This window comes from Rana temporaria, chromosome 1 (assembly GCF_905171775.1).
Source record: "Rana temporaria chromosome 1, aRanTem1.1, whole genome shotgun sequence".
Classification (NCBI taxonomy): Eukaryota; Metazoa; Chordata; class Amphibia; order Anura; family Ranidae; genus Rana; species Rana temporaria.
The window spans coordinates 396,323,191-396,332,128 of NC_053489.1; positions in this window are offsets into that span (position 1 = coordinate 396,323,191).

Here is an 8,938-nt window from a genome sequence, read left to right on the forward strand (position 1 = left end):
TCAGGTTTCTGTGATGTAACTAAATGAGACAGAGAAATAACCTTTAATGTGACCTATACACTGTAGAACTCAATTGAAAAACTGGGGGGGTGGGGTAAAAATGCAAAACTAAAATAATGTGATTGCATAAGGCTACTTTCACACTGAGGCAGTTTTCAGGCGGTTTAGCGCTAAAAATAGCACATGCAAAGCACCTGAAAACCGCCTCTCGTGCCAACCCAGTGTGACAGCCCGAGTGCTGGATGGGGAAAAAAGTCCTGCAAGCAGCATCTTTGGGGCAGTTTGGGATCGGTGTATACAGGCGATGCCTGTGTGAAAGGGGGCTTGCTCTTGCTAGGATTTTTTTCTATTTATGATGGGGGTCTTTGGAGAGACGTCAGAGGTCTCAACAAACCTCTGTCTATTTTTTAGACAGAGAAAGGGACTGAAGAGTTCAGTCCCGTTCTCTGCAGGCTCAGATGAAATATTTATTAATGGATGGAAGCCCGACTAGCAGCTCTCATTGATTCATAAATGGTGGCAAAGTAGACATTGTTTACTATGCCAGTGTGGCAGCTGAACATATGAGCGATCGGTACCGAATGCTCACCATGTTCAGCTAGCAAAGGAAAGGGGCTGGTAAACATGTTTACTAACCCCCCCACCGCTCCCCACGCTGACACACTGTACTCCTTATTTCCCGGGCAGCAGCCGCCGAGAATGTCAGCATGCAGAGCTGCATGGAGGGGCCGCTAGGGAGTGACACTGAAGGGGATGCCAGTGGGGGGGGGGGACAACATTTAGAAAAAAAAAAATTCAGAAAAAAAACAAAAAATTACAAATTCACCCCCACTCATCGCCGTCGGTGCATGAAGCCTACTTTTCGAATGTATTCTGACAGGGGGGACCATCAGAAAACAAGTCCATTAGATCAGCTTCTGTTGAACAGTCAGTGGTATGTACCGAAAGTCAGCCAATTTCAGTACATACTTTTCAGGCTGTAGTCAGCAATGGGGGGGGGGGGGGCATTTGATCACCTCTGCAGTTTATATTTTTGATGCTATAAACAAAAATGGAGCGTCAATTTTATATATATATTTTTTACGTTTAGCTATAATAAATATCCCCCAAAAAGTTGGACATTTTTTTTTCCCCTCAGTTTAGGCCGATATGTATTCTTCTACATATATTTGGTAAAAAAAAAAAAAAAAAACAATAAACGTATATTGATTGGTTTGCACAAAAGTTAGTGCCTACAAATACTAGGGGGGGGCTATCAAGGGGTTAAATGTGTATCCTATGGAGTGATTCTAACTGTAGGGAGCGGGGACTCCCAAAGGGAGGAGACTGATCAGTGTTCCTCTGTACTGGGAACACACAGATCAGTCTCCTTTCACCTGACAGGATGGGGATCTGTGTGTGACAGGCAATTGCGGGTGCCTGGCGGACATTGCGGCCACCGGGCATCAGCTCCCAAGTGACGCCGTGGGGGCGCACACGCCCCCCTAGCGGCTCAGGAAGCAAAAGACGTCATGACGGAGGCTCGGAGGGACGTGGTTAAAAAAAGTGAGGTTTTGGCTTTTAGGAGAATAGATATGTGTGCACAATTATTGGGTCAGTCACCCTTTTCTCAACAGTCATAAGCCTCCCATTCAAGGAGTCTGTCATTTTCTTGATTTGTAGCCAATCAACTTTTGGTGCAGCAACTACAGTCTCCCAGACACTGTCCAGAAAGATGTATCGTTTTTCCTTCACTGTAAAACTCCAGTTTAAGAAGGGCCCACAAACTGGCAGTAGGTTTTGGAGTGTATTTTGAGTCCATCTTCAACCCAAAAAAGGTTATGCTAGCTCATATTTAATAGCAGCCGATACCAGTACCCCATCTCCACCTTGCTGGTGTCTGAGTCGAAGTGGGGCTCTGTGCTAGTTACTGATCCAGCCACAGGCTCATCCATCTTGTCTATCAAAAGTCACTCATCAGTCTAGTTTTAACTTGTCTTGTTCAGTGGTGGTCGGGTTTCAGCCTCCCTTACCTTGGCCATGTCTCTGAGCACTGAACACCTTACACTTCTGGGCACTCAGGGTAAGGTTGCAGTTTTGGAATATAATGGCACTGGAGGATAATGGGCTCCTGGTAGCTTCAAGTTTGATTCTTCTCAAATCTTTGGCAGTTAATTTACATCTTGCAACCTTTTTGACCAATGGCAATAAAATGTTTGATGGTTCTGTGATTATTCCCCAATATCTTATAGCAGTTTCAAAACTGCTGAATCCCTCTGAAAGACTTTAACATTTTTGACTTTTCATAGTCACTTACATTTTTTGCCTGAGTAAAAGAAGCGGTCTAATTATGCACACATTGATATAGGGTGTTTATCTCCTTAAGCCACACCCTCCCTCATTACACAAAAACATCACCCAATATGCTTAATAACTGTGCACACAGTATATATACACTCAAAAATATTAAAGGAACACTTTGAAAACACAGCAGATCTCAAATGGGGAAAAATATCATGCTGGACATTTATACTGACATTGACTGGGTAATGTGTTAGGAACGAAAGGATGCCACATCATTTAATATAAATGAAAATCATCAACCTACAGAGGGCTGAATTCAAAAGACAACCCGAAAATCAAAGTGAAAAAATGATGCAGCACGCTAGTTCATTATGCTGAAATTTCATTGCAGCAACTCAAAATGGTACTCAGCAGTTTGTATGGCAACCACGTGCTTGTATGCATCACTGACCATGTCGTGGCATGCTCCTAATGCGACGAATGGTGTCCTAGGGTGTTTCCTCCTAGATTTTGACCAGGGCATCACAGAGCTCCTGAACAGACTGAGGTGCAACCTGGCAGCGTTGGATGGACCGAAACAATGTCCCAGAGGTGTTCTATTGGATTTAGGTCACGTGAGCATGGGGGCCATTCAATGATATCAATTACTTTATCCTCCAGGAACTGGCTGCATACTCTTGCCACACAAGGCCGGGCATTGTTGTGCACCAGTGTAGGGTCCGACAATGGGTTCCACCCCGATATCTAAATGACAGTCAGGGTGCCATTATCTAACCCAGTGTTTCTCAACCTTTTTCAGTCAGGAAACACTTTACAATAATGGACAGTCTTGAGGGGCACCCCATTCTAAAATGTAAAAACTATTCTAAATGCAGCAAAATTCACACACACAGGACACTCAACATTATTCTTAGAAAGCAAATACACTTTTAAACAGACTGACTAGTATTCCAAGGTTTCTGTTCTCGCTCAGCTTTTCTCCATCACTTGGCTAACTTAGCTAATGTGACCCCAAAGCTGATAGAGAGGAAAAGGAGGGTCAAACAAGGATGCAATGCAGGTGACTGACATCCTCCTTATTAACTAATGTCACTGGTCATTAGGATGTTGTCAGCTAGAAGGTGGTAATGGTGAAGATCTGTGGCTTTGTATAACTAAATGGCAGGCTTCATCCACCCACAAGCTTGCATACAATTTTTGGGCATGTTTTCAGCCATTTTGCCAAGGCACTCCTGAAGCTTAAAAAAAAGCCCGGTCTGGCCTGTAGAGGTCTGTGCATCCCTCCATGGATAAGCCTCCCCAGACCATCACTAACCCACAAAACTGGTCATGCTTAACGATTTAACAGGCAGCTTAATGTTCTCCATGGCTTCTCCAGATCCTTTCACATTTGTCACATGAGCTCAGGGTGAACCTGCTCTCATCTGTAAAAAGCACAGGGTGCCAGTGGCGGACCTGCCAATTCTGGTGTTGAAGGGAAAATGCCAGTTGAGCTCCACAGTGCCGGGCCCACTAGAGGACGTCGGGCCCTCAGACCACCCTCATGAAGTCCGTTTATGATTGTTTGGTCAGAGACATTCAAATCAGTGGCCTGCTGGGGGTCATTTTGTAGGGCTCTGGCAGTGCTCATCCTGTTCCTCCTTGCACAAACAAGCAGGTACTGGCCTGCTGATGGACATTCTACGGCCTGGAGTAACTTCCTGTTTTCTGGAATTTCCTCCATGCACTGGAGACTGAGCTGGGGGAAACAGCAAACCTTCTGGCAATTGCACGCCCTGTGGCTTGTCAATGTGCATTTTAGTCAAATCCAGTCTAGCATGTTTACACTAACTGCAGTCCTCCTGAACCTTTGAGACCACTGTCACTCAAAAATTAGCAGATAGTATGATTAAGATGCTAATGCACCTTGACCCTTGGAGTTTACCTTGTATCTCTTTAGATGTTTTTCTTCAATATGTGTCTACTATTCACACCGTCCTTCTCTTTAATCTGGGGTCAGTTTTCCTCCTGCATTCACATCCAAGGCAGTTGGCTACACTCCCATGGGCCCTAATCTTTAATGTTTGCAACTGTAGTCATAGGAAAATCAGGCTGCATGGATATGGTCTTATAGCCTTCACCTCAAATACTGGTCTATTTTTGTTCTCAAAATGCCTCAGACAACTCTTTGTCTTAGCTGGTCCATAGTCAATGTGGTACAAACAGCAGAATCTTTTTTTAACTTTAAATAGAATAAGACATTTCAAATACGATTACAGAACAGTTTCGAAGATCACTATGATCCAATTTATACATTTTTCTACGGATACCAACAAATCTGGCCAAGCAATTTAAAAGCAGCTTTGTATTAGAAAGAAAATGCATTGATAGAATTACCAAAGGCAAACAGTTACTATATATATATATATATATATATATATATATATATATATATATATATATATATATATATATATATATATATATATATATATATATATATATATATATATAGAGCTTTAGATTCATCGCATCGCTTTTCAGGAGGAATTGAGTATTGTTTCAATGAGCTTTAAGAATACCAACAAATTTGTCCACATCTGTATTGGGACTCTATTCAACAATGTAAGATATTTAATTTATTTTAAAATTGACATACTATGAGAAGTAGCAATTTAGCACATGTATTGTATAAATTGTTTATATTAGCAAAATCCGTATAAACAGGTGTAGAAATACAATGCAAATGTTCATATTCTAGCTTAAAAAAAAAAAAGTGCATAAAAAAGTTATTTTTAGTGAACACTAACTTTGAGGTATTGCAGTGTTTCCATTGAAGCAGTTTGTTATGATTTTTTTGTAAGCTTGGCCCTTCTGTGTGTTTTTTTTTTTAACGATGTAAAAAGTACAATTGTACCTTTCAACCACTATAACAACACCCCAATCATCCCCCCGTTGCAAATTTATTTTTCCCCTGGACAAATACCTCTCGAAACCAGCAAATTTCACTGTGGGCTATGCCTGGCAGCTCACAGACTTTCCTACAAGTGTCCCTGCTACATTTTCTACGTATTCCTTTGGTTAAGCCACACTCTGCATGACTACTGGAGGCTGCAATGAGTACCGTTTACCCATGGCAATGCATTGGACCCCTGTGCGGACGGGCAGGAACAGAGGTCATTTACTTTGCAAAAGTGCATGATTAAAAATAAGGCAATTTTGTATTTAGGTTAAATACACAATCATTGGTGTGGCAGGGCTTGAAGCAGGTCAAATGCATGTCAATATATTCGGAATGATCTTAGAAGAGACTTAAAACTTATTCCATTTACCATCCCAAAGCCTGACAAAACTGGCAATTTAACCCAAGAAAGTGCACAGTTCACTTAATCAGCCAGCTTAGACTTGCATTGTAAGGACTGCCTAAGCATAATCACCAAGTATAAATGTAATGCAGGAGGCAGAGTCTACATAAATTAAACAAATGCCTGCCCCCAGCTTAACATCATAAAATAGTCATTAGAAAAAGATTTTCGTACATCTAACATACCTTTCTTTGAGTCCATTAAAGGGGACAGAAATTCACAGACTGTCCGATTAAACCAGCACCCACAGGAGAAATGGGCACTAGCAACAAAAAACCTGTTGGCCAGTACAGAATAAACCCACTTACAACCATCATGTCTCAGTTTTGAAGCATAGTTATACCAAGTGCAAAAAATAAATAAAAAAAAAAAAAAAAAAAAAAAAGAGGGAAAAAACCTGTCTCCCTTAACCACTTAAGGACCAGACCAATATGCTGCCTAAAGACCCAAGGTGTTTTTACAGTTCGGGACTGCATCGCTTTAACAGACAATTGCGTGGTCGTGCGACGTGGCTCCCAAACAAAATTGGCGTCCTTTTTTCCCCCACAAATAGAGCTTTCTTTTGGTGGTATTTGATCACCTCTGCGGTTTTTAGTTTTTGCGCTATAAACAAAAATAGAGCGACAATTTTGAAAAAAATGCTATATTTTTTTTGCTATAATAAATATCCCCCAAAAACATATATAAAAAAAAAAATTCTCAGTTTAGGCCGATACATATCCTTCTACCTATTTTTGGTAAAAAAAAAAAAAAAAAAAAAAAATCACAATAATCGTTTATCAGTTGGTTTGCACAAAATTTATAGCGTTTACAAAATAGGGGATAGTTTTATTGCATTTTTATTTTTTTTACTACTAATGACGGCGATCAGCGATTTTTTTCGTGACTGCGACATTATGGCGGACACTTCGGACAATTTTGACACATTTTTGGGACCATTGTCATTTTCACAGCAAAAAATGCATTTAAATTGCATTGTTTATTGTGAAAATTACAGTTGCAGTTTGGGAGTTAAACACAGGGGGCGCTGTAAGATTTAGGGTTCACCTAGTGTGTGTTTACAACTGTAGGGGGGTGTGGCTGTAGGACTGACATCATCGATCGAGTCTCCCTAATAAAAGGGATCACTCGATCGATGCGCCGCCACAGTGAAGCACGGGGAAGCCGTGTTTACACACGGCTCTCCCCGTTCTTCAGCTCCGGGGAGCGATCGCGACGGAGCGGCTATAAACGAATAGCCGCGCCGTCGTCCCGTATCGCTCCCCGCGGGAACCCGACCGCCGCATGTCGCGGGGGGAGGTCCCGATCGGAAAAGGCAGGGACGTACAGGTACACCAATGTGCCTGTACGTGCCATTCTGCCGACGTATATGTACATGCGGCGGTCGGGAAGTGGTTAAACAGATCTTACAGCAAGTACAAAATTTCCTAGAATTCTTAAGTTTGTTGGGACATCTAAAAAGTAGTCCAACATAGGGGTAAGCAAAATAGTAACAAAGGCAATCAAGAACACAAAAGGAACCAACCTTTCTGAAGAACCAGTGTCAGACTTGTGCAGCCTGAACCACATCCAGACAACTGAGGGACAATTCCCTTTTAGGAGGGGAAAAAAAAAAAAAAAAAAAACAACATCCTGGTAAAAATGACAGACATAAAACTGCCATAGACAAGAAGTCCTGGGCCTCACACACCAACTGGTCCCTGTGTAAAACCAGAAAGGATTCCTTGCAGCTTAGGGCTGCCAGTTTAGACACTCATCTCGAAGAATTAAAATTTTTGTAAAACTCTACTTGCATAGAGCTTCAATGGAAATTTATATTTATAAAAAAAAAAAAAGAAAACAAACAATAAAAGAAAAATCTTATGTAGCTGTGTAACAAATTGTATTACATAAAAGTAAAAAAAAAAAAAAAAAAAAAAAAAAAGACCTAAAAGCTAGGTATACCCACTTAGCAGTCCCATGGAAGAAACTCTCTGGGGTGACTTATACTGATAGTCCAAACAATGAGTCCTTTCCAATTTCTAAACATTCCAAATCCATCCGAACCACTGCAACAGTGAAAGCCACATTGTCCAACAGAAGCCAGTGTTGATGACACCCTCAAAGTGAGCTTGTCTTTAGTATCCCAGATTAGAAATAACATATGCACGGCAAGATTAAGGCCCCTTTCACACTGGCGGATAGAATTTGGCTTTTAGCTGCGGATGGATCAAGTTATCTACTGCAGCTAAACTCAGACAATGCTTTCCTATGTCTACATTCACACACAGCGTTTAGCAACGGTTTCATCATATGGAGTTTGGTGCGGATAGAAAAAAAAAATTTGACTGTGTCCAGGAACAATTTAATGCAGCTATCTGCAGTGTACTATGTCACCTGCAGATAGCAGCGGCAACAAGGAAAGAAACACAGAAAGCAGTGGAACAGAAATGGCAAGAATGTTCCAACGCGGCTAAATGCAGCCGCACGTAAACACAGCTAATAGCAATGTACAACTGCAAGTGAACGCTGTGCCAGGATTCTCTGAATTTCAAAACAAAACATGCTTTTAACTGCGGCAGAACAGTCATCCGCGTGCAAGGGGCCCAATAGTAGAGCTAACAGTTTGGTGAACACCGGGAGGTGCAGACGAGAGGCCATAATTTAGGGCCACAAACCCAGTATAGTACTAGCAGGGGCCAAACGGCAAAATGTGGGAAACAGGTATGTTGGAAAGATGAAAACATGCAAGTATGCCATTGTATTGGCTTTGCATTATGTGTTGCCTCATTTGGAAAAATATGAATAGTTATATCCGAATGCTTTTTATCGATTTTAGTTTCTCCAGTCATACACTGCTCAAGGTGTTTGTGAATAGTCTGATTGGAGTTATGCATTTATTGTGGTATGTGCATAGTTTTCATTTAAGTGTTAGGTGTGGGATTTATTTTTAATGTGAGGGAGCTACAACTGTCTTTCATTTTATGATAGTTATGGTGAAATGATAAAAACTCTGAACTACTGTAGTACATGTAGGCCACAGAAGTTAAAGTATATCCTTGAGGAACGCAATAACAGATATGAATTCCATGCAGAATTTCTGAATTCAAATAAATCAAGAACTTGAGATCCAATATTGAGTGCTGTTGTGTATAGGAACAGTAAACACGTTGGGAGGAAAAAAAAACTGAAATTGTTTCACCACAAGAACTGGGATAACCACACCTTGATCCAGAAGGCCCAAGAGGACTTGATGCAGATTTGCCACTTTGGGGTAATGCAGGACAGTCTGATGTGAGAAACGAGTAGGGACAGGGAGTAAAATGGCAGTT